The sequence below is a fragment of the Aotus nancymaae genome, unplaced genomic scaffold (assembly GCF_030222135.1).
Source record: "Aotus nancymaae isolate 86718 unplaced genomic scaffold, 86718_ANA_hifiasm-v0.15.2.pri h1tg000036l, whole genome shotgun sequence".
Lineage (NCBI taxonomy): Eukaryota > Metazoa > Chordata > Mammalia > Primates > Aotidae > Aotus > Aotus nancymaae.
This window is the reverse complement of record NW_026988450.1, coordinates 76,540,741-76,567,528: the sequence shown is the minus strand read 5'-3', so window position 1 is coordinate 76,567,528 and position 26,788 is coordinate 76,540,741. Positions and strand designations below refer to the sequence as shown.

Below are 26,788 nucleotides of genomic sequence, written 5' to 3'. Positions count from 1 at the left end.
GCTTCCCTTTAAAAAGGCTCAGCAACAAGCCTAAAAGTAGCAAAAGGAAGCTCTGTCAGCGGCTGCCCAGCGCCCTCAGCATCAGCCCCTCCAAAACCGCCAGCCCGCTCAGGCTGCAGCTGGACAGCCCAGAGATACTTCGCGGCCATCTGCAGACCACCGGGCCCAAGACAGCCAGCTGCGGAGACAGCAGGAGGCCTCGGGGACACGTGCTTCAGGCAGGCGTGCACCCACCCCAAGCATATTCGACTTTCTCCTCATCAGATGGCTCCTTTGCATCTGCCCGTGTGTACTTTGGCTTCCAAAGCCTCTGTTTACAAATCTGGGTCAAGGAAGGACAGGAATTCCAACAACACACAATTCACAGAAGCCGGCCCAAGGCCTCCGTTCTCGTTTTTCCTTGTAAGAAGGCTGTGTGGAGCAGCGTTGAGTCACTGTATTTGGAAGCTTCCCAGAGCCAGTTGATATCCAGTTGTCATCTGTATTTACCATCATTGCGACTTGGAGAAAACAGTACCATCTCTGTGAGCCTCCGTTTCCACACTCTTTAAAAAGAAGACAATGACACAACCTTAACAGAATTAGAACTCATGTATGAAGAGAGTAGCACACGGAACTCATTCAGTAATTTGATATTTTTATTTACATTCCCAAGTTATACTCTAGAGTGTCCCATCTCAGGCAGAATCCTGGAGTCATCCTTGATCCCACTTTCTCCCAAAGACAATCGGCCACAGTTCTACTTCTTAATTTATCATGAATTCATCTACTTCTTCCTCTTTCTGTGAGGATCTTCACTGGCTGTTCCTAGCACAGACTCAGGAGTTGTCCCTTGTGAGTTTAGTCACATCTCCGCCACTTCTGGCTGGGCGATGTTGAGCATGTTATTTATCTTCCGTATGACTTGGTTTTTTAACCTGTAAAATGGAATGACAGGGGTGGGTGTGGAGTCAACACTGTTGATTCCGGACTAAAAGTCTCTCCCAACACTCTTCTCCATTGCTACCTCTTGTATACAAGCTGGAAAGCCAAGTATTAGAGTTCCTAGCCTCTCTGTAGCCAGAGGTGTGCTGTACTCATCCTGGCCCAAGATACAAGCAGAATTCTGCTGATAAGTGCTATCAAAGCTTGAAGGTTAGGTTATAATATCCATGGGAAATGCTTAGGGAAAGGCCTGGATCATAGAACAGAGATGCCTGTGGAATGAATGTAGCAAGGTAGAGACCAGAGAGGAAACAGGTTTAAGCAAGAGGAATAAGGTGAGGACCAGGTGATAGGAGAAGATTTCAGGGAGGTGGGTAGTGCTGGAAGGAAGGATAGGACCTGGCTAGGGCCTGAACATCCCTACCCAACACTGATTTAAGACGATCTCAGAAGTTGCCTGTCCCTTGAAGGGAGCTAGTTAAGGAGTCAGTACAAGGGACCCATCATTCATCTTTGGACTGTGAAATGCTTATGAATTGGTCTTGGCACACATTCCAGTCACCGTTAAGTGTGAACGGTGTCTTTCATCTTACACTGTCTGGCAGCTTTCTCACCAGACAGGGCAAAGCTTCGCGGGAAACCCTAGAACATAGGGTTGTGCACAGCAAGGTCCCCTGGGGTGCTCTATGGGGGCAATGATAGCCACAGCCCCACTTGGGGGAACATTCATGTATGATACCCCTTCATATGCCCTGTCCCAGCTGAAGAGCTGCTACACCGTGTCCAGGCCCTCAGAGGCATAAAGTTCATCGAAAGATGTTAGGAAAAATTCCAGTGAATGGGTCTGTCTGTAATCATCACAAAAACTGCTCCTCGCTTTCCTGAACCTGGGTGGGTCCCTTCCACCTACCCAGCCACCTCATGGTAGAACTGCTAATATTGGGGAAGAAGCCAGAAAACAAACAGAGAGAAATATTCCCCCAAAAGAGTGGCTCTTAGGTCTCCCAACGAGGTGACCAATTGCTGTCCAGAAAGTATGTCCAGATTCTGACTCCAAGCAGAGGTGGTTCTAGCCCCAGCTTGGAGATTGATCAAATATGTAAAAGGTTATATTATGCTGGGCACTCAGTAGCCCTTTTGAAAACATGTTTTAAATACCTTCAGTGTCTAGTTTCTCACAGGCTGAACCTGGAACACAACCACAGAAATGTCCTTTCCAAAATGCAAATCATATTCTGTCACTTTCCTGCTCAGAGACTTTGGTGGCTCTGCCTTAACCATGAAATTGAAGCTCAGCCTGGCAGATGCATCCACTGTTTCGTCTTTCTTATTTCTTTTTATATGCTGGATGTCTCAAACTCACTGGTATTCCCCAGACACACAGTGGTACTCATCCCTGCTTGCTCTGCACATCATTGAATTCATTCAATAACTTAACCATTCATTGAATGAACATATATTAAGCGCTTACTGCATTCCTGTATGTTACTTTCTAAGATATAATGATGAACCAGAACAACTGCCTGTCCTCAAAGAACATATCATCAGGAGTACCCATGCCTGGCAGGACATCAGAATCACACACAGGGGTGCTCAAAAGCACAGAGGTTTGAGCTTCATCCTAGTACTCAGAATGGAAAGAGAGGGAAAGGAAACAGCCAGCAAAAGCATCATAAGAGAATAGGGGGAGCTGATTACAGATTTCTCCTTTTACCTTCCTGACAACCAACTGGGTGAATGGGCTAGGCTGTAGAGCCAAAAAGACTGATTCAAAACTCAGGCATTCTTATATTCTGGCTTGCTGAGACCTTTCATCTTTGCATCTGTGGCTGGGTGAAATTATTACTAGTTCTCCCTTTTACTTTCAAAAGTGCCCTGTTTGGGACGATAAGTTCTATAAGCACCTTATTCTATAATCAGATTTCCCCTTTCCTACTTGTGAGCACTTGGGGGAAATGGCTGAAACTTCCTGAGCCTCAGTTTCATGGTCTGTATCACAGAGTGAGCCGTACCTACTTGAGAAGGTGTGAGAATTAAGTGAGGTGATGTCTGTCAAGTCCCTGGCACAGTAGATGTTTAATTCACAGAAGCTGTTGTTATTTTTTTGCCTTGTGGAAAGTGGTTCTCATCTGCTCTGCATTGTTCGTTATCAAATGAAATGAGACCTCAACGACGAGAACATTCAGATGAAACACAGAACAATTTATATTGGTGGAGAGGACGGCCTGAGTCAGCAAGACATTGCTTGGGTAGTCGCTGGCCAGGATGACAAGCCTGTTTAAGTATCTCTGTTACAATATTTAAACTTCAGCTCAACAGCCTAGAAAGCTTCACTTTACTACCCTCCTTCTGGGTTTCAATTTCTCATAGTGTTAGGTCAAATGCCAGCAATGGATCCAGAAGGAGGGAACTGCAGCCTATTTTGATGTCCAGGGTCAGGCCGAGGAGAGAGACTGACACGTTATCTGTCTCGCTGACTGTCCACTCCCCGCACCACAGGGGTGACTCATCAGATGGCCTGTCTGAACAGTGATTCTGCCGGTGATTCATTGTTGCCCACCAGAAAGCCCCCTTCTTAACGTCCTCTTTCTGAGCTCTTCAATTAGCATTTGAGATCCAAGGAGATTTAGAGGGAAGGGAGGGTAGAAAAATCTGCCAGCTGAACTGAGTGTGGCTTCCCTCCATGGCAGTGGAACACAGGGAGGGAGAAGAGGAAGTGTTGGGTGCAGCTTGCTCCCAGAGTGAGAACTTGGAAACAGCCAGAGGAAAATATATATGTATAATAAATGGTGAATATTTATAATATTGCAGAGATCCTTAGGGGTGAAGGAATCTCATCAAGGACAGGAAGAAGGGTGAAAACTTTATAGAAATCAGAAATCTTTTTGAATGGCGTTGCATGAAGGTTGCTATGTGAATGGATTCTTTAAAAGTCTAACATATAGCAAACTGAAGATAAAGTGGATCAACATAAAGAGAATATGTGTAGAGTCTGGGATAGAAGGAAGACTAAGGTAGGAGTTATCCAGTGCTATGCTAGAAAGACAGTTACTGACGCTGGTAGATATTCAAGTCTCTAAAAGTATCCCTAAGTTCTCTAGAATGGGCCTAAAAGTGGTTAGTTTTCCCGAAGTGTGATAGGTAAAATTATTAACATACATACACATAAAGAAAAATTCTTTTACAAGTCATCTGTGCCTCATATCACTTGTACAGCAAACCAAGATTATCACATGTATTTTTCTTTGAGCATAATTAAGTAAAAATATGCAAACTTTTTCTTTCTCCAGACACGCCAAGCTTCCACTGAAACTCAGGCCTCATGCAGTTCTCTCTGCTTAGAATGTTCTCTGCCCAACCTCCACCTGCCCCACTTCTTAACATACAGGTGTCAGGTCAAATGCCTTCTTCTCAGCGAAGACTTCCCTGACTACCTTGTCAAACATAAATGTCATCTGGTTATCCTTTCTCCAGCCTGTGGTGTATTTTTTCTAAAGAATTTTCCAGGATCTCAGCCATATCTTGGTTTACTTGTTTGTAACCTGTCTCTCTCCTCCAGAATGTAAGCTCCAAGAGAGCAGGAACTCCTCCTTGACATTCCTGCCTTAATCCTCAGCATCTAGCCTGTTTCTTGCCATATCATAGACGCTTAATGCATGTTTGTTGAATAAAGACCCATTAAAGTGAATTATGCACTGAATAATGCCATTCTTGCATTGGGGAAAAAAGTGTGGAGTTGTAGGTAGGACATGGAGAATTATGTGTCATCCTGGACATGGCCATAGGAAAGTGTAAAACGTTTAGTAATAATTATACTTTTTCCCCCTCAAATGAGCCATAGACCTGAGAGTTAGGTGGGATGAATTGTTTTTCTATGCTGGTAAATATGGATTAGAGCATATGGCTTAGAAATGAGTCTAAAACAGGTTTCCCGCTCCTGCCTCTTTTGTTAGAGATGACTTAGTTCCAACTAGAAACTGCAAGCTTCTCCATTTCCTTTCCTCCCTCTTTCTCTTCCTCGCCCCTCCTATCACCCTGACTCAGGGCAAAGGCTCTCCCAGTGGGCTGACCTTATGGAAGACATTGAAGCTGAATGAACACCTGTGACTCTGAAAGCCATTCTTTCACGGGGAAGAGCAAACCAGGATACAAGCTTCCTCCCCAATTCTTCTGAGACTAAAGGAATTTCTGTATGGAAGTGGGCTAATGCAGAAATGAGTGGAAGTAAAATGGGTTTCCCTAGAGTAAATATGGTCATAAATGTGTCATGGGTAAAAACGGAAGTCAAGGACCACTGTAAACCACTGTGAGCTCCTAGAGATGAGGGATTATGTCTTCAACTACTATTTAGAGATGACTGATCCTAGCATGTGTCTTTGTGCCTGGCACACAGTAGTGATCTATCAGTGTGTACATAACAGTATGCTCTGAAGGAATGGAAGACTGTATGAATGATTGACTAGATTTGTGATTGAGTGAATAGAATATGCATTATACATCTGTCTCTTACAAATCTAGTAAATGTGAGTCTAATCTTAAACGCTGCTCTCCTTAGAATATAGAAGAAAAAAATATATTTTTTAGACACACAAGACTGAGAAGAAGAACCTGGACAGACTTGACCTCACTAACTTCTGGCCATGTTTTAAACCCTCTTGGGACACCTTATAGCCCCAAGGAATCTGGGGATCTGTGAGTAGTTCACATCATCTGTGATGAACCAATAAGCCATCTCTACCTGCATTCAGTCTCTTGAGGAGAGGTTCTTAACTTAGGTCCATGAACTCTGCAAGGATCAGAAAGCAGATGCCTGGAGGTCTGTGATGAATAAGAAAAAAATATGGCTTGATTTTCACTAACCTCTAACTGAAATTTAATATTTCTATCACTTGTGTATGTAGACAGACACAGTTTATCAGCAATAGCTGTGATTTTTGTCATCCACAGAAATGACAGATGATTTCATATCATATGTCAGCTATGGCAGAGATAATAAAATATTGCCCTCATGTCTATTTCAAAGTTACATTAGTTACTGGGCTTCTGATAGATCTTCTTTGATGCCTTTACGTAACATATAGAGTACTTGTGGTAGTGAGGCCTCTAAGATGCCCTTCAATGACTGAGCCTTCTGGTTTTCACAACCCGTATTCAGCTCTCCCTTGAGGGTGAGCTGGACCTAGTGACCTGCTTCTCATCGATGGAATAGGGCAAAGGTGAGGAGATGTCACATCCAGGATGAGGTTATAAAAGATTACAACTTCGGTCTTGCTCACATTCACTTTCCCTCTTACCTCCTCACTCTGACAGAGCCAGATGCCACGTTAGGAGCTATCTGCAGAGAGGCCCACGTGGCGAGAAACTGAGAGCAGCTTCTGGCCAAGAATCAGTGAGGAAATGAGGCCCTCAGTTAGACATCTCGTGAGAAACCCAATTCTGCCCACAAGCCTGTGAGTGAGCTTGGAAGCAGACTCATGCCCAGGCCATCTCGAGATGACCACACAGCTCTGGCAGACACCTGAATTGCAGCCTCATGAGAGACCTGGAGCAAGAGGACCCAGTTAAGCCACACCCAAGCCCTTGATCTGCAGAGACTGGGAGATAATAAATGCCTGTGGCTCTAATATGCTGTTTGTTGCTCAGCAATGGAGGATAACTAATATAGTTTTGTGTGTATGTGCTTGTGTGTGTGCGCATGCGTGTGTGCTGTTTCATAACAGTTTTTTGCTATAGTTTCCTTTGAAATCCCATGTATCTTTATTTAATGCATTTAAAGTCATTAATCTGAGAAGGAATCATAGGCTTCACCCATCTGCCATGGAGGTCTATGCCACCTAGAAGAATGCCTGCCCCAGACTCTGTTTTGAAGAAGACATGGGTTCCTGGAAGAGGAATGATACATATAGAGTGTATATATATATATGGTGTGTATTGTGGGGGTGGGGGTGTGTGTGTGTATGTGTATGTACATACCACATTTTCCTCACTTTGGAGGTGATGAAGTGGAGTTTGGTCCAGCTGATGGGGCCCCTGAGGTTGGAGCAGTAGATTCTCATCCAAACAGCAAGAGACACCAAAGGGAAAGAAGAGAGCAGAGATCCTGTGTGGCAAGTTTGAGCCCAAAGTCTGAAAAGTGACAGAGCAATGGGACAGATAGAAATGACAGGGTTAGAGCCAGGAATGTCAGAGGTTGGGGAAAGACAGGCAACCTGAGCTCAGCAAGACAGGGGTCCTGAGAAAATGCTGTGTCTGCAAGTGATTTGGCCTCATTCCATTAAAAGGATAGATCAGCAAAGAGAATGTAATCTCCCATCCCATTCAGAGCAGAAGCCCCATGTTATGTGACAGGCATCTAGGCACTGCTTTCTTGCATCTGTTACAAAGCCTGCCCTCTCACCTAAATGGTAAGCTCCTTGGGGGCAAGACTTATGCGTCCTTGTTTCCTTTTAATTCCAGAGATCTACTGCAACACATATGTCCACACATCAAATATCTGCTCATAAACCGTGGTGGGTCTGCGAAACAGAGATGAACTAGGTTTGGTCTGTCTTGAGTTGATCATGGTCTAAAGAGGGAGACAGATCAATACAGGCATTGACATTAAAGAGCTTCAGTTAAAATGTGAACTGCACTTCTCAGCAGGTTTGGAGTCTCTCCAACCCTTGACTTTACATCTGTTAAAGAAAGGTAGTAACACTCATCTTGCTGGTTTGTGGAACATTAAATGAAATAATATATTTCACGAACCTTGCATAAGACCTGACATGGGGCAGACATCTGTACCTTCCTTCTGATTCTCACACCATTTCCAGTCTTCTGATCACAAGGCCACAAGTGTTTATGTGAGATCAAATTGCTGTGCAAAAGCTGTGGCAGACTTCTAGAGACAAGTCCTTTTCCCAACAAGCTTTCCTTCTCACTGCAAGGTAACATCACCCACATGCCATGTTCTGTGAGCTTTTGGAAGCAGAGACCACGTGGAACTCATTTTTGCACCTCAGCGAGTAGAAAAGTGCTGCATCAAAGTAGGGGCTGTTCAGCACAGGTCAAATGAATGACTAGGATGATAAATAATAAATCACAGTAATCCCTCCAAAATCGAGTGCAATAATGCCATGTAAGAAAGATCATCATGAGCTGGAGGACAGGGGCCTTGACCTGGCTCTTTAAAATGTGGAGGACTTGGAAGAGTGGAGGAGAACTGGGGTAGAGAAAGGAGGGAGACAGTGACGGCCCACAATCACCTCGGGAGAGGAAGGAAAAATACTGATGAGGAGATGCGTAAAAAAGCTACAATGGCCTCTGTCAAGTTTCATTTTAAAAAAGAAAAGATCAGAAGTAACTGGCAAATGTCAACATCTGTTAAATATGAGTGGTAGGTGCAAAGGTGATTAGTATATTCCCTATGCTTCTTGCTATGTTGAAAATATTTCATGACAAGAGAGGAAAAAGCATTTTAGGTGGGAAGAGTGCCAGAGGCAGGTGCAGAGAAGTCAGGAGACATGTGGCAAGTGCAGAACAGGAAGCCCTGAGGTAGACTTCTTAACTCAGGTCCCACAGGCCACATCCCAAGTGAGGGGCAGGGGAGCAAGTCTGGTGCTGTCCTTGGTCCTGAGCAAAACCACGTCCTTGGGCATTACTATTTCTAGTTACTCTAAAGCAGTGGGTTCCTGCCTAATCCCCCCAGTGCTCAAAGGTTTCCTTAGTATTCTGTAACTTAATTTTTTTGACTTATTTTAAGTTCAGGCATACAAGTGCAGGTAACATAGGTAAATTTGTGTCATGGGTGTTTGTTGTACAGACTATTTCATTGCCCAGGAATTAGGCCTAGTACTGTTAGTTGTTATTTTTGTGTGTGATTTATTATTTATCTGTGATTTATTATTTATCATCCAAGTCATTCATTCAACCTATACTGAACATCCCCTACTTTGATGCAGCACTCTTCTACTTTCTGGGGTTGTAAAAATGGCAAAAATTAAGCCAACCTGTTGGTTGCTTTTCCTGATCCTCTTCCTTCTCCCACCCTCCACCCTCTGAAAGACCCCAGTGTGTGTTGCCCCCTCTATGTGTCCATGTGTTTCCATCGCTTAGCTCCCACTTATAAGTGAGAACATGTGGTATTTGGTTTTCTGCTCTGCATTAGTTTGCTAAGAGTAACGGCCTCCAGCTCCATCCATGTCCCTGCAAAAGATATAATCTTGTTCTTTTTATAGCCATATAATATTCCATGGTGTATATGTACTACGTTTTCTTTATCTAATCTTTATTTAGGTTGATTCCATGTCTTTGCTATTGTGAATTGTGCTGCAGTGAACATACAAGTGCATGTGTCTTTATAATAGAATAATTTATATCCCTTTGGGTATATACCCAGTAAAGAGGTTGCTTGATTGAATGGTATTCCTGTCCTTACGTCTTTGAGGAATCACCACACTGTCTTCCACAATGGCTGAACTAATTGACACTCCCACCAACTGTATATGTGTTCCCTTTTCTCCACAACCTTGCCAGCATCTGTTACTTTTTTACTTTTTAATAGTAGCGATTTTGACTGGTGTTAGACGGTATCTCATTGTGGTTTTAATTTGCATTTCTCTAAGGATCACTGATGTTGAGCTTTTTTTCATATGCTTGTTGGCTGCATGTATGTCTTCTTTTGCAAAGTGTCAGTTTATGTCCTTTGCCAAATTTTTATGGGGCTGTTTGGGGTTTTTTCTTGTAAATTTAAGTTTCTTATAGATACTGGATATTAGACCTTTGTCAGATGCATAGTTTGCAAAATTTTTCTCCCATTGTGTAGGTTGTCTGGATATTCTGTTGATAGTTTCTTTCACTGTGCAGAAACTCTTTGCCAGTTTTTGCTTTTATGTAACTTAATATTTTGAAGTCCAATTTTTCCCAGCTACTATCACTGAAAAAGAAATAAAAATTTTTAGCAACAGAACATGGGTTTTTTTCCCAACCTGATAGTCGTATGTATCTATTATTTACCAAGCTCTTGTATGTGCTGGGCACTGTGATAAGCAGTTGTTATATATTGTCTCACATTGCTATAATTATCTTAATGTTACAGATGAAGAAAGAGGCACAGAATGATTGAGGTCCCAGAGCTCATAAATGGCAGAGTTGAGATTAAAAGAGGTCACATAAGTACATATCCCAGGAATCAGCTAATCACTCCCTGGCATAGGCAAATAAGGCCTTAACTAGGTAGAAGGAAGTAACCCTGTGAAGTCACTATTTTGTTTTTCCATCTACACAGGCAAGATTGTGGATGCCAAAAATGGCAGTGTAGGTGAAAGTACCTCATAAATTATTAAGTCCTCTGCTAATGTTGGCAGCTCCCTCTGCTCTCTGTCATTGATAGAGATGGTTATAGTGACAATTATATGTCTTCAGCAGATGCCAACAACATAAACTAGATTCTACTTCTGTGGCTCAAGGAGGTAAGCCAAGGCAATAATAATAGTAAATAAATAAAAAGTAAAAGAAAGAAGGAAAGAAATAGAAAAAGACCCTTTTTCTAGATGGGACAGACTTGATATGCGCCCTTTATTTTAACATATATTAGCAATGTGACTGTGGGAAAGTCATTTGATCAGTTGCCAACCTCAGTTTCCTCTGCTAAGAAGGGGTTGTGTCAATCCATAAGGGTAAAAGAGATCATGTTGATAAGGCAGCCTAGGAAAGACTACGGCAGTGCTGCTGATGGCGATGGCAGCTACTTATTGATTGATTGATGGATTGCCTTCTGCCTCGTGCCAGCCACTGTGCTTAGGCACTTTATGCACATTGCTCCAATCCTCATACTCGTTCTAGAAAGTTTCTATTCTATTGCTATCTCCATTTCAAAATAACAGAACTGAGGCTTAGGGAACCCTTAGTAACTCTCAGCTAAATCATAACGCAATTCGACTCATCTATTCAGATGGCACTTGGGAGGCTGGATGGTAAGGGCTGGTAGATAAGAAGTGGCCCTGCCCTACTTTTTCCAGCATCTAGGCAGGTACTTCCAACAACAGGTCCTATTTCAAGATAGTATTTGAGAAGAGAAAATCTCCCAGGCTGCCACCCAGCTTACCAAAGTGCCAAATTCCAAGCCCAGTGGAACCCAGTCCGGCTCCCCGGTGCTCAGAAGGCAGCTGCCTCAGGTCCTTCCCTATGTCTCCCTTTCTCTAGTCTCTGAATCAAAGAAAAATTTTCCCTCCAGGCAGCAAAAACCAGTACAAGGGAACTTGTTCCCTACTCCCTGCTGAGGAGGCAGGGGAGAGGATAGAGGAAATTGTGCCAAAGGTCACAGTGTTCTGGGTCAGCATGTCCCAGCTTTGAAGTCAGAGCTTCCAGCAACCAGGCAAGAAAAATGCAGTGGGCTGCTCCATCTACCAGGCCTCGGACAAGCTCTGGCTGGGCCTCGGCCTACACAGCAGCTGCACACCTCAGGGAGGGCCACCTACACCAGAGACGCCCCCTGGTAGCCACAGCAGCACCCTTAGGAACCTGTGACTACAGAAATAGCCAAGCCACAGAGCACACAACAGCTTCACAGGTGTGCCCAGGTCCCTTGCCCTCTTGCTTCCATCACCAAACTCCCTGGGGGAAAGTAAGCATTTCTGCCTTCCCCAAGTTGTCTTCCTTTCTCTCGCTGTACTTACAACTTCTCCTTAATTTGTTCAATTAAGGAGAACAATTAAGGACTCCCACAAAAAAAAAAAAAAAAATTAATTGTGCAAGCACCATGTACACAATGAAGGGCTAGTTATAAAAACACCACTGGCCCTGTCTTTGTAGAGTTTATAGAGGGACATAGATATTAACTAGTAAATGAAGAGGTTAGGATAGAATTAAAAGTTGTGGTGGCATTATGAAGGAAAGAGAACAGGGTGCCAGAGGAGAGAAGAGAGAGCAATACAGCAACCTCCAGATAGGAGGATAGGAAAGGTTTCTTCCATCAGGCACAATGAGATTGAGGATTGAAGGATCAGCAGGAGGCTGCCTTTAAGGCAAGCTGGAGTGTGGAGTGAGGGATTTTTCTAGGAAAGAGCATGTGCAAAGGTCCTGCGGCAGGAAAAAGAATGAGATATTCAGGAAACTTAAACAATATACGTAATAAATAGATGTGAAACCCCAATTAAGCTGTGAGACCTCAAGTCTATACTTAAATTCTCCACCTCAGGATTCTCAGGTAGAATTAGGTAAGGATTCAGGGAGGAGGTACACTTGAGCTCAGTGTGAAAAGATGCGAAGATGGAGAATCAGAAGATAAATAGTTCTAGTTTAGAGGGTTTTTAGCAGATACCCAAAGTCTCCCTGCTAGAGGATAGAACATCAACTTGTACCTACAACTAAAATAACTAACTTACAGATGTATATTTTCTAAGTATTTTCATCTAGTTCTTCTTCATCATTCTTCAAGCTGGTCTAGAGATAAGTGTGTCTACAGATGGGAATAGAAGTAGGAAAAATGAGAAGAATCCAAGTTCCTGACTCTTTCTCTTCTCCTTACTGCTAAGGAGAACCAGTCTATAGAAGTGTATGGACCAGTCTGTAAAAGAGGGGTCTTGAAATAGAAACATCACCAGCCACATATTCAGAGCTTCCAAGTCCAGCTATCCCCAGCAGGCCAGCAAAATCAGACTGTGGACACTTGTGCGATTATGAACTCCTGGACCTAAAACAAGCCACTGACCTCTCTGAGCCTCAAGTTGCTATTCTCACAAGACGGCAGAGCTGACAATATAATACGAATGTGGGGCCCCTTGTTGGAAAAGCAGGGGGAAAGTATCATTCAAAGGACTATTAATAAAATATAAAACTATTTCCTTTCTGCCAGTCTCTCTTTTGACTTGTCATGCTGTTTTAAATTTTTTATTTAATGTATATATAAGCATCATAAATATTTTAAATCATCAGCATAAATTTTAGCATTCATCTTTATATGGCACAACTCCAGTTTTAAGTGCAAGTATAAGGGAATTGAATCCACATATAGAATCACCAGAATTACCCAGTTTGTATTTTGTAGCCTATACACGCAGATATATTTTCTTCTTACCAAAAGGATAAAAACACGGCCCAAAACAATCTCAGTTATTTTTATTTTCTTTTTCAATAAACACACATTATACCAATGCTCAAAATGGGTGGCGGCTTTCATGACACACTTACCTGGTCCTGGCTGTGAGTTCCATTGAACTTCCAGGCTCCGTGAGTCCACCAGAATTCTGTCCTCATGGGGCATGGCAAGGATGATATGTGATAAACAAGAAATGTGATATGTGCCTTTCTCCTCTCATCACTTATATGGTGCATTACTCCATCAACTTTACTTATAAAACTCAAATTCAGGCCGGGAGCAGTGGCTCACGCCTGTAATCCCAACACTTTGGGAGGCCGAGTCATGTGGATCACGAGGTCAGGAGTTCAAGACCTACCTGGCCAAGATGGTGAAACCCTGTCTCTACTAAAAATACAAAAATTAGCCATGTGTGGTGGCGGGTGCCTGTAATCCCAGCTACTTGGGAAGCTGAGGCAGAGAATTGCTTGAACCCAGGAGGCGGAAGTTGCAGTGAACTGAGATCACGCCACTCCACTCCAGCCTGGGCAACTGAATGAGATTCCGTCTCCAAAAAAAAAAAAACCTCTCAAATTCAAAAATAAAATTCATGAGAAAAGCTAAGGACAGCAGAGCATTAAACCAAGCCTAGGGCTCTTCTGAGCATGGGGCCATGTGTACCTGCCCTTGCCACACTCACATGAAGCCTGCAAGTGTGACGCTCTGGGTAGTAATCCTGACTATATGTGCTTAGTGTCACCAATTATGTTTTGACCATGATAAAATATTTCACCTTTCTGAATCCGATTTTATCTTCCTAGAGGCATTTGCCCTGTACACGCAGATATATTTTGTTCTTCAGATGTATTTTGTTTTGGCAGATAAAGTAGGGTTCCTGTGTATAGACTTGAGAACCAGGGAGAAGGTCTCCTAGAAGAGTCCACACTGGCTTAGGTTCTTGGCGGGCCTGTATTTAAAGCCCAGCTTCCCCACTGAATAGCTTAGTAACATTTAGCAAATAATTCGGCCATCTGAAATCTCACTTTCTTACGTCATAAAATGGGGATAATGGCTGCCCTATTAAAGAAGGGCTGCTAGAACTCAACGTGATGTAGATCTAGTCCCTGAACATAGGAAGCAGAAAACTCACAATCACTACTACTTTTAAGTTCAAGTCTCTGAACTTCAGGTGTCCTGATCACTCTTAGTGTCCCCAGTCACTCCTTGTTATGCTCCTTGTTACCCATAGACACGTGCCTGGTAGAGGAGGCAGATTTGTGGCATGGAGTGGAAGGTTAGGGGGGCTTCCAAGTCCGTCTATTGGAACACAGGTTCCAATTTCAGTACCATTTACTGTGTGACTCTGAGCAAGTGACTTCACATCTTAGGGGCTCAGTTATCTCATGGATAACTGGCCTAACAGAAACTATACCAGTTAGCCTCTTATCAAGGAGTATTACATGGTACCTACTTTATAAAGCTGTTGGGAGGATTACATGAGCTCTGTGCACCACTCAGTATTCTATTTGGCACAAATTCATGCTCCGTAAATTATTCCATGCCTCAATGACCTATCTGCAAAATGAGGATACTGGTAGTCTCTACAGTAGGAGGTTGTTTTCTGAAACAAATGACAATGTCCATGTCATGTGCTCAGCATGGTGCCTGGCATATGGTTATGCCTTAATGAATGTGAAAAACTAACAATAATGATGATTGGCAGTTATCACATTCCTGGTGGTAACAGATAGCTCTCACTTCTCCCCACTTCCCCAGCCTTGGGCACTCCTGACAGTGCCCAAAGGCATCTGTTCATTCAGTATCCATTTTTCTGACTGCACTTCAAAACCCCCACCCCCACCCCAAGAATAGTTTACTCAAGGACTGAGTCTATTTTTGTTTTTGAAGAAGGAAAACAAACCCATGTGCCAAACAGACTTCTTCAAAACAAGACAAATCCCAGACAAGGCCATGGCCCTGGCTTTTAGGAGTTGAGAGGAAGGTTTAATTTTGAGTAACCTCTTGGCAGAAGATAATAACTGCATCTCCTCCTCCTCTGTGGTTGTGAGGCAAGGTCTATTGTCCTCTGGTTTAGCACAAAGGGTCATGTGCTTTTCTATTTGAAGCTATGAAATTATCTCACTTCAAACAACATCAGAACATCAGTCTTTGTCACTGTCCCCAGGCCCCTTTACCCCTTCTTCTGTAACAAAGAATCACTTTTCATAAACTCTTAGAGTTTATTACCCTGGCCTTAAGATGCCCCCCATCAATACACCTTTCTGATAAATCTCTCATTTTCCCCAACCCAACTCAGACACACCTTGTTTAGCTCATTTTTTTTTCACCCAACAGACATTTCTTGAACATTCATTATGTACCAAGCATAGTGCTAGACGCCAGGGACAGACTTGTTGAGTATGATACAATCTGTTTTCTGTGTGTAAGCAGATTATGAATGTACACACATTACCAATGTAATGTAACACATTCCATTGAAATATACATCTAGAATGTTCAAGAATGCACATTACATTGAAACCTACATATCTGGGTTTGATACTTTCCCAGGTATTCTAGTACAGCACTTGCCTACCTAAAACTCTCCAATGCCTTTCCATCATACGCACCATGGCTTGCAAAGTCCTCTGTGCTCTGTTCACTGGCGACCATGGCCTCTCCCACAAACAGACCCCCTCATCTCAATTACATTTTACACCTCAGTGTACATTTCAATGTAATGTGTTAAATGCAGTAGGAAAGGAGAAAAGACAGCACCATGGAAACCCAGAAGAATAGAAGAGGGGGCTTAGCCCTATGCGAGCAGTTCAGTATAAGCTGAAGAAGAGGACATCTTCAAGAAAGAAAGTCAAGCAAGAAAATGGCTATTTCTCACTCATAACTTCCCTACTCATTCATCTCACAAACACAGATTAAGCAATGTTTCCCCAACCCCCACAAATTATCTGGCAGCTACCCTCACCCATTTCAGCTCTCAGCAAGAGTTCTCCTATAAATGCACACTTCATTATTTTACTCTCAGAACACACGAGGATCTCTATAAAGGCAGCAAGCAGCCTGCCATGTTCTCTGTTGTAGCCGTGGCCCCTGACATTAGTGCCCAGCACATAAAAGGCACACAATCAATATGTATCCCATTGAACAAAATATCTTTTGGCAACCTAATGTTGTGAAGGCTCCATGCTAGATAATGGTAATCCTGCATAGACAAATATGCATAAAGAAGTAATTAACAATAGAGGTTGGCAAATGTAAATACTAAATGAATGATACAGACTGTAGATGTTAGGTATATTCAACTCTGTTTAATTAAATTCAGTCCAACGAATACTAATCATGCCTTCCAGGAGCATTATAGGAACAGGAAGGGATACGAAAATAAATCAGAAAAAAAAAAAGAAGTCCTTATTCTCAACCTGTTAACCTAGAAGAGTGAATACAAATGTGCCCCCCCCCCAAAAAAAAAGACTATGAATATTCAAGGGAGGGGCATTAGAAAAGATTTCAGGAAGTGTTTAGTAAAGCACTTCTGTGTGGGTTCAGATGGAGACAGAGGAAGAAATCATTCCAGAAAGAAAAAGCATTTGAAGCAAACAAAAAGAAAGACAGAAAATGGGTGGGGCACTTCAGAAAAGCTCGATTCAACAGCCATTTAAAGACAGTGCTCAGGAGTAGGAAGAGTCTCACCTCAAGTATTCGGCAAGCTCACCAGCTCTTCCAGAAACCTCCTATGCCCACAGTGCTAAAGCATCATGGCCCGGGCCACGACTGCCACACAGAGGCACTGGCCCTTTTTGCTTCTTTCAGCAAGGAAATAACACAATTAATAGTACATCTTAAGAACGTTTAATAGGCAGCTATACAAGAGACATGTACTGCTATTGTCTTTCGAGTCTTTCTACTTCCATGAAGGGACTACACTCTTTTCCATTCCAAATGGGTCTAATCAGTCTTCAATCAGGGTAGTCTCACCCTAACCCTCAGTCTCAGGAGTGGAGGCAAGAAGGTCCATCATAAAACCCATCGCTGCAATAACAACCAGTCCAGTGGTGGGCAGGTTCCCCACCAAGAGTTACTCAGAATATTTTTCTGGATCAATACACAGCTATTGGGAAAGAGAAGTCTTTTCTCAGCGGACATTGCTAACCTAGGAGGAAACAAATTGGAAATATGTACAACTATCTTCTCTGCCCCATAGAAAGCCAGGCAGGCGGCATGAAGCCAACAGGCAGAGGAAGCCAGGCTGAAGGATGGAGAAGGGGCCTGACAATCTCCTCTGACAGATGGTGTGTTTTAAACCTTCAAATGATTGAAAGGACAGTAGACCCATCACCAGAGATACCGAAGTCAAGGGGATGATCTGATTTTCAGAGAAAGATAGTGTCACCTCAAATCATCAAACCTTACAATCAGAAGGGTTGTAAAGGGATTTGGTCCAACCACTTATCTGATGCCTGAATTGCTCTATCTCTTATTTATGTTATTCCTATAATGAGTTTTATTCTGCTGGTGGCCTCATGCAGTCAACAAATGTTGATTAAGCAGTTGATTGATCTGGTGAATAAAGCATGAAGCGCCCTCTTTTTGTGGGGCTTTCCATTTAGTTGGGAAGAAGGCAATAAACAAATGAACATATACCATATCATCAGGTTTTGCATGCAGGGCAGTACGAAAATTGAAACAAGGCCCCATGACAGCTTTGGGGTATGCTGTGTTAGATCATGTAGCCAGGGAAGGGATATTGAAGGGGATTATATTTAAATAGAGACCTGAATGGTGGAAGGAAGTGAGTTATACAGCCAACAAAACAAAAAGAAGAACATTCCGAGCACTCAATGAGGTGAGAGAGCCCTTCATATACAGCTACAAAGCCAGGTACATGTAGAGCTGGGTCAGTGGAGGTGAGGGGGTCTGATTGTGGGGGAGGCCATGGTCACCAATGGACAGAACACAGAGGACTTTGCAAGCTGTGATGAGTATGATGGAAAGGTGTTGGAGAGTTTCAGGTAGGCGAGTGCTGTACAAGAATACCTAGGAGAATATCTAACCCAGATTTCCTAAGGGGAATTCAACTTGTCTTGAAAGTTGAGAAAGACAGATATGGGGACACGAGGAGGTGTTCCTGGCAGGGGGCCATGCAGCCCTCAGAGCAGCAGTGAAAATGCACTTCAGTTGCCTAGAGGAAAGTGAGTGGGCAAAAGGGGACAGACACAGCAGAAGATCTAGGTAAAGGCCCAGTGGACCAGAAGCTTGAAAAAAGAGGTTGGAACGATTCTTTAGTGGAACTTAGATGCCAAGCTAAGGAAACAACTCTTTATTAAATGGGCTAAGCTTTTCTTTGCCCATTTCCATTAAAGATTGTTGGAAAGGAAAAATGACTCCACTCAGCCTCAGCAAATACTTGTATCCCTGGAGAAGAAGTTGACGAAGGAGGAATGAGCATGAGCTGGGATTCAGGCAGACCTGGTTCAAATCCAGTCACACACTCTTAACCGTGCAATGTTGGTCAACAACACCAAGAGGATAAAACCAAGGAAGAAAATCAGAAATGCATAGAGTCACCTTATCGCTCACGAGGAATGTTCTAGAACAGACACTGGCAAACTACTTTATCTTTATAAATAAAGTTTTATCAGAAACACAGACACAGTGTGTGTTTACACATTGCCAATGGTGATATTTTGCTCACTGCAATAGCAAAGCTCAGTAATTGCAACAGAGACCTATGTATGACCAACAAAGCCAAAAAGTAATTACTATCTGATCTTTACAGAAAGAGTTTGCTGACCCTGCTCAGAATTAAAACTTTATTTTACAGAATAAAACTTGATGTAACAGGATGGCCCCTCTGCAGTGGGAGGAAAAATAAAAGGTTGATGCACTTACCACAATTTAGGAGACAAGAAAAGCTAATGGGTTTGGCAATTACCTTTAGACTCGAAAGAAACATTATTTTCCCATGACAAACAGTGGAAGATGTGTTGTGAGACCGGAGACAGAAACGGAGAAATGCAGATGAGAGAAATGGGTAAGGCAAAGAGGCAGAAAGAGAACTATGGAAATGGGTGAAAAGAAATAGGGGGTTGGGCGTGGTGGCTCACGCCTGTAATCCCAGCACTTTGGGAGGCCAAGGTGGGCTGATCACCTGAGGTCAGGAGTTCGAGACCAGCCTGGCCAACATGGTGAAACCCCGTCTCTACTAAAAATACAAAAATTAGCTAGACGTGGTGGCACACATCCCAGCTACTCTGGAGGCTGAGGCAGGAGAATCACTCAAACCCTGGAGGTGGAGGTTGCAAGAGCTGAGATCATGCCACTGCACTCCAGCCTGGGCAACAGAGTGAGAAGACTCCATCTCAAAAGGAAAAGAAAAAAAAAAAATAGGGACACAGGGAAAAGGGACAGGCAGAAAACAGGTCAGGGAATCACAAAAAGTACCACACAATAAGGGGAATGGGAGACTTTTTTAAACCTATGTATATCTTATGTATATGCTGATATTACCTCTCTAGGGTTGTGACAGTGTTATGTCCTCAACACAAAGAAAATGTCTTGACTGGAAATGTCAAAAAGTCATTTCTTCATTCCAGCCTATGCTGGGATGGATAATCAGGATATATTGTCCCAAGGGATACCTGTGTTGACAGAGACCAAGATAAGATCAATACAAGTTTTCGATGGTAAAGTTTGTAGAACATCGAAGAATATGTTTCCCACTTGCTTTTATCAGAAATATCTGTGAAGGTTTATGGGGCCTCCTTTCTAGTCTGTCTTTCTGAGCTTACAAAATTGCTTTTAGGGGATGTCTTACTGATTGCAAATATGACAAACAGAAGTAATGAGCTTTTAAAAGTTCCCTTCCCTGCAAAAAAAAAACAAAGCTATTTCCTGATTTTAAAGACAAGAAGAAGAGTCTGTTACTGTAGGGAAGAAAACTCAGGCAGGTCTTAGGTAAAGTCAGCACTTCTGTTCAAAGTGTGGGCCATGCCCTGCAACCACACTGTGATGACTGAATTGGTCAAAAGCCCTGAAAGCTGGGGGAGAGGGCTCAGGATAAAGAATAGAATGGGGAAATGGAGAGAGAGGCCTTTCATGCCATTCACTATTTTTGCTCTGGAATAAGTCATTGTGCCTGTTATGGATAGAAGCAAACCAGGATTTGAATTCTAAATCTGACACATGGATGGGGAGGAGAATGGAAGAATAGGGAGACGTTGGTCAACGGGTAGAAAGGTACAGTTAGACACCTAGCAGGAAGTTTCTAGTGTTCCAATACACAGCTGGGTGACTATAGCTAATATGTTGTCTATTTCAAAATTGCTAGAAGGGACGATATTGAATTTACTCACCACAAAGAAATCATAAAAATTTTTGGTGATGGATATGCTAATTACCCTAATTCAATCATCACACATTTTATGCATGTACTGAAACATCACCTTGCACCCCACAAATATAAATAATTATGTGTCATCCAAAGTTGAAAATAAATTTTTTTAATTTAAAAATAAAAAGCAAATTAAAAAGAAATAATATGACACATGGGAGCTGGCTGATCCTGAGCAAGAAGTTCTCTCAAGTTCTTTGGTCTAATTTCTGTTTGAGGAACTACAAACAGCTTACTGTAGTTGGAGTAGGCAACGTTTGTGGAGATACGGCAGGAGAGAGTGATGATGGTAATGATGATAAGTAATAACAATAGCTATTGACTAATTGTTCCACGTGTGCCAAAACAAGTGCTTTAAAATATAAACTAATTTTAATCTCACAACAACCTTATTAAGAAGTGAGTTATTACTCTTATTAGCTCCGTTAGATAACTGAGACCCAGAATGTGATAGTTAATTTCATGTCTCAATTTGATCGGGACTTGGGGTGCCTAGATATTTGATTAAACGTTATTCCGGTTGTGTCTTTGGGGTGTTTCTAGGTGAGATTATTATGAAATGGTAGACTGAGTAAAGCAGACTGTCTGCTCCAATGTGGGTGAGCCCCATTCCACTCATTGAAGGGCTAAAGAGAATGGGACTGAACGAGAGAGAATTCATTCTCTGCCTCACTGCTGCTGACCCGGGATGTTGATTTTCTCCTCAGGCCTTTGTATCCGGACCAGAACTGTACTATCAGCTTTCCTGGGTCTTGCTGACTTCAGATCTTGAAATTTCTCAGCCTGAATACCCATGCAAACCAAATCCTTATAATGAATCTCTTTTTAATGTATCTATTTCCTATAAATTCTGCTTCTCTGGAAAACCTGGACGACTACAGAGATTTAAGTGAAGTGGCCAAAATTTGAATTCAGAGAGTTCAATTCCAGGGTCTGTACCATTATCCACTGTGCTCTCTGTTGCCTCTACGATGAGGCTGGAAAGGTAAGTGGGAATTATAGTATTAGTCACCTGGGGTTATCATAACAAACTACCGCAAAGTGGGTGGCTTACAACAATAGAAATTTATTCTATCTGACTCTGAAGTCTAGGATACTGAAATCAAAGTGTGGGTAGAGCCATGCTGTCCTTCAAGGCTACAGGAGAGAATCCCTCCTTGACTTTTCCAACCTCTGGTGGCTTCTGGGAATCCTTCACATCCCTTGTCTTGTAGATGCATCACTCCAATCTCTGTTTGCATCACCTTCTTCTTCGTGTCTCTGTGTATTCTGTCTTCTTCTTATAACCACAACAGCCATTAGATTTAGGGCCCACATTAATCCAGTATGATAGCGTCTCAATTTTCAATGTCTGCAAAGACCCTATTTCAAATAAGGTTACATTCTGAAGTTCCACGTGGACATGAACTTTGGGGAGATATTATTCAACACACTACAATTATGTAGGGCCTTGTGTAATTCGATTATTACTTTTTAGTCGGGGTTTCTTGAGTTGCAAGTGATAGATATCGACCTAATTCATACTGGCTTTAGCATAAAAGAAATTTATGAGCTTAGGTTGCTCAAAACTTTAGATACAAACTTAAGGTATAAAAGTTTCAGAGATGGCTGCTTCCAGGAACACAAACGAATGCCATCTTTTAAGTCTAATTTCTCTTGTTTTGATTTCAGTGAGGCAAACTCTTTCCAAGAGATGTCAAGGTGGCTTCCATCTCTACGGAAATAGGACTAAAAGAACAAATGACCAAATCCACATTGCTTTATTTTTCTTTGAAGTTATTAATAATGATAAGTCAATAAAGTTTCATTCTCTATCTTCTTAGCAATCTCAGGTGAAGGAGAATCTCTCTCCAAAGTTCAAAAAAAAAAAAAAATTCTCAGGAATAAGTTTCAGTGGACCAACCTGGATCATATTACATCTTCAATTACATCTTCAATCCCCAGCTAGGGGATGGGACACCCTAATTAGCCTGGACATAGACCCATTGCACTTGGTCCCACTCATCTGGATGAGTCAGGGATGGTTTCTCAAGGAGAAATTTAGGCATTGGACCAAAAGGGAGGATGGCTGCAGGGCAGGCAAAACCAATACATGCCAGCCTTAGATTCAAAAGAGGTGAGTGACAAAGTTGAATAAACCTTGGGTGTTCAGAAGAAAGCATCCAGGTGGCTGCCATTACATTCAATCCTACATCTCTATTTAAAAAGAGTAGAGCAAAGCAAATACAGTGTGGAATCCAGAGTATGTGCTTATTCCTCTAGTAGGAATGCATTAAGAGGAGCAATTGCTTTTATTTTCACCATAGTTATTGTTATTGATGAGGCTGTATAATTTACTGAAGAATTTCAGCATACCCAGCTCTATTTCATAAAGAGCTAGCCTCAAGAGCTTACATTTTATTTGAAGACATAGCTGCTAGGAATTTCACAGGAGACAAAGAGGAATAAAAGCAGACCAAATGCCAAAAAAATGGACTCAGCTTAATAAGTTGGCTGAAGAAGAAGAACGTTTCACCCACTCTGCATGTCTTAAATGTAGTATTTTCACAGGGTCGAATCTAATTAGGAGCAATGGCATAGAATAGAGTGATTATATGAATCCTCCTGCAGATGACTATTGTAAAAACTGGATTTTAAAAAGTTTAAACAATTTAAAGACACTGGAAAGCATCCAAAACCAGAGAGTAGCCAGAGGAGAGTTTAATCCTAAAAAACCACAGCTGTGAGAAAGATTGGTAATTTGCAGCTTTCTCATGAGGGTGCTCTGTGATCCCCATGGCTGCAACTGAAAACCCATAATCTTACTGGCCTAAGGTGCCAGAGGTCAGAATATAGGGACCGAAGAGGAGGTAACATTTTAAAGGATGATTCCTGGCAATGAGAGAATCATAGAAGTAGTGAGATATAAACACCAAGTATAAATTCCACCAAAATCTTCAGCTGACAGCTAAAATGTGCATGCACAGGAGAGGCCTAAAGGGACCAGGAAAGAGCATAAGTAAGTAGACCAGGTGGACATTTACTCTTTAAAGATAAAACTACAAAAAATAAGATCTGTGTTTTCTATTTTTTTTTAATTAAATGTCTTTCCCATTTTGCACAGTTTAGGTGGCAGAAAATTGAAGTTATAGAAATTATAGGCCTGAAATGTCAGGATAGAAAACCTGAGGTGGGTAGATGAACTAGAAATTAGAGGAAATCCCTAAAAGAAAAGAAAACTGAGAGGGTGAACCTCACAATGCCCAAATTCTTGGCAAATAACCAAGTTTTGCAGGCACCTAGGAGACCCCCAGAGAGTCAGGCTAAAAAAGTGGCAGTGGAAGCCATAAGAAAAGAGTAAGGCTATCAGGTGTTACACACTAAAAGAGATAACCTTTGAGCTTTGAATCCTTTTAACTACTTACTGTAACAAAAATGCAACAATTCTCAAACACACCCAACATAATCCAGAGTCACTATGATGTGTTATCTACAATGTCTACTTTACAACCAAAAATTACTACACATGCAGGCCGGGCACGGTAGCTCACGCCTGTAATCCCAGAACTTTGGGAGGCCGAGGTGGGTGGATCACGAGGTCAAGAGATCGAGACCATCCTGGTCAACATGGTGAAACCCTGTCTCTACTAAAAATACAAATAATTAGCTGGACATGTTGGCACGTGCCTGTAATCCCAGCTACTCAGGAGGCTGAGGCAGGAGAATTGCCTGAACCCAGGAGGCGGAGGTTGTGGTGAGCCGAGATTGCACCATTGCACTCCAGCCTGGGGAACAAGAGCGAAACTCTATCTCAAAAAAAAAAAAAAAAAAAAAAAAATTACTACACATGCAAAGAAACAGAAAAGAGTGACCTATACGCAAGAAAGAAGGCAATAGAAAATAACGTGCATGGGCAAAGATACTGTAGTTTGCAGAAAAGTTTCAAAATGTGACATGAATGAATTATCTAATAAGAAATTCAAATGGGGAGTTAGAAACTATTAAAATGAAAATTATAGCTTTGAAGGAAAAATAAGTTAAATTTTTAGAGCTATCAGAAGAGAACAATCAGTGAATATGAAGATAGAGCACTATAAATGATTCGATTCAAATAACAGAAATTTAAAATATTTAAAGAAACTAAACAGAAGCTCAAAGACCTGTGAGACAATATCAAGCATGATCCAACATGTGTATAATTAGAATCCAAGAAAAAGTGGTAGAAAGGAATAGAAATGTTGTTTGAATACACAGTGGTCCAAAGGTTCCCAAGGTGGCTATAAATCATTAATTTAAAGGTGCCCAAAACTTAACAAACCCATAGCATAATAAGCACAAAGACATATACTCCCGAACACATCATAGTAAAACTATGACTATTTTGGGCTAGAAGCCAAATATAAAGCTAAAACCTTGGAAAGAGCCAGAATAAATAATACATTCCAATAGGAAACTAACAATAAAATCTATGGCAGACATCTCATCAGAATCTATGTAAGTCAAAAGATATTGAAACAGTATATTCAAAGTGCAGTCAAAACAAAACAAATTATCAATCAAGAATAGTGTTTCTAATTATTTTGCTTCAAAAATGAAGGTGGAATAGAGATATTTTCAGATAAATCAGAATTAGTTTCATATTAACTCAAAGATCCATAGAGAAATCACATACAAAAAAATTCAGAGACAGGTAGATAGAAAACAAGGAATTAAAATAAAATATTTTAAAAATACTTGATAAACATGATGACAGGAAAAGGGGGAAAAAGTAAAAAACGAATGAGATAAATAATAAAGATAAAAATAGATGACCTCAGTACAAACTTACCGATCATTATAACAATCTTAAATAAAAAGAGAGAGTCAACAAGTATCGCTTAAGACCAGGAGACAGAGGTTCCAGTGAGCCAAGATCATGTCACTGCACAGCAGCCTGGGCGACAGAGTGAGACTCTGTCTCAAAAATAAATAAATAAATAAAAAGAACAGAAAAAGAAAGAGTCTCAAACTGAATAAAAAATTAAGAACCAACTATATCCTGCCAACAAGGGACATACATTAAAAATAAGACCCAAGCAGATTAAAGGTAAAAGAATAAAAAAGATACCATGCAAATAATAACCGTAAGAAAGCTTGAGTGGCTATATTAGTGTCAGACAGAAGAAACTGCAGGATTATTAGAGACATTGAGAGACAATATGATAATAAAGAGGTCAATAACTGATTAGATTTGATAGATATAGACATAGACATACATATAGATGTAACAACAATAAATTACATTTCACGTCTCTGATTCTGTAATATGAGGATATCACATATACTGAAGCAGCATATGTGAAGCATATATATTTTACTAATATATTTTTTACTAAATTTTACTAGCACATTTTTTTCTCTCCCACCAGAATATAGGCTCACAGAATGTGATTTTTTTGTCTGAGTGTTACCCAGCACCTAAAACAGTGGCCAACGCATGATAGTTGCCCCAAAATTTTGGTTGAAAATAGACCTCTGTGACTAAACAAATGAATGAAATGCCATGGAAGAGCTTGGGATAGCGTCGGGGCTCAATGAATGCTATTTTCCTGCTCTGTTTTCCTTTTCCCCAACATGCAAATAAATACATCCGCAAGTTATTGTGAGACTTGAGTTCACAGTTCAGGATTCATACTCATCCCAGCCAGAATAATATGATTATTTGCTGAATGAGACAGGAAATGACCAATAGCCACAACTGATGACACAGTCACTGGCTGAGGAGATGAATGAACAGCTTCTATGCAGAGTAAGCAATAAGGAACCACAGGAATGCGAGGCAGAAACATTTGTTAATGATTTTTTAAACGAAATGATACAGCTTGCCTTCCAGTTATTCTTTGATGAATCTGACACTCACCCTACAAAATTTAACTGCCATTTTTGCAGACTAAATTCTTTTTGCCTGCACACCCAATTCTGGGAAAAGCGATAAATCAATTCCACAAATCAGAGAATTAGAGTTCCTCATCTTCTGCAAGTAAATAACAAGCCCCTTCCAAGACCTGGTGAATAGTATACATCTTCCGCCCAGAAAAATGCATTCACACCCAATGTTTTGCATACGCTTTTAGGACATTGAAGGACCCTGCTGGCCAGATCCATGCACTAAGTTTTCTGAGGCAAAGTTCTTCATTTTACAGAGGAAAATACCAAGGTCCAGAGAGGAAAATCATCTAGCTCAAGGTCACTGGACTTACAAGAAACAGCTGTGAACCGACTCCACATCTTCTAATATCAAGTCTACTATTATTTTTACTATAATTATTTTGCTTTTCATAGCAGACAAAATCTTTGCAGCCATCTCTGATGAATGAGGTGTGTGACTCAGCTAGTTAATATCCATTTTGGAAGGGGAAAATATGAGTAGAAAGTAATGAGAT

General features: G+C 41.5%; 1 long non-coding RNA gene across 1 annotated transcript in view; it reads right to left on the bottom strand.

Annotated features, from left to right (window-relative positions):
• Window positions 1-460: 460 nt before the first annotated feature.
• The window catches only part of LOC105716817 (uncharacterized), a 365,411-nt gene continuing 339,083 nt past the window's right edge, over window positions 461-26,788 (bottom strand). The window contains exon 8 of the long non-coding RNA XR_010345633.1: window positions 461-917. This is a non-coding gene — a long non-coding RNA (uncharacterized LOC105716817). The remainder of the gene's footprint in view (window positions 918-26,788) is intronic.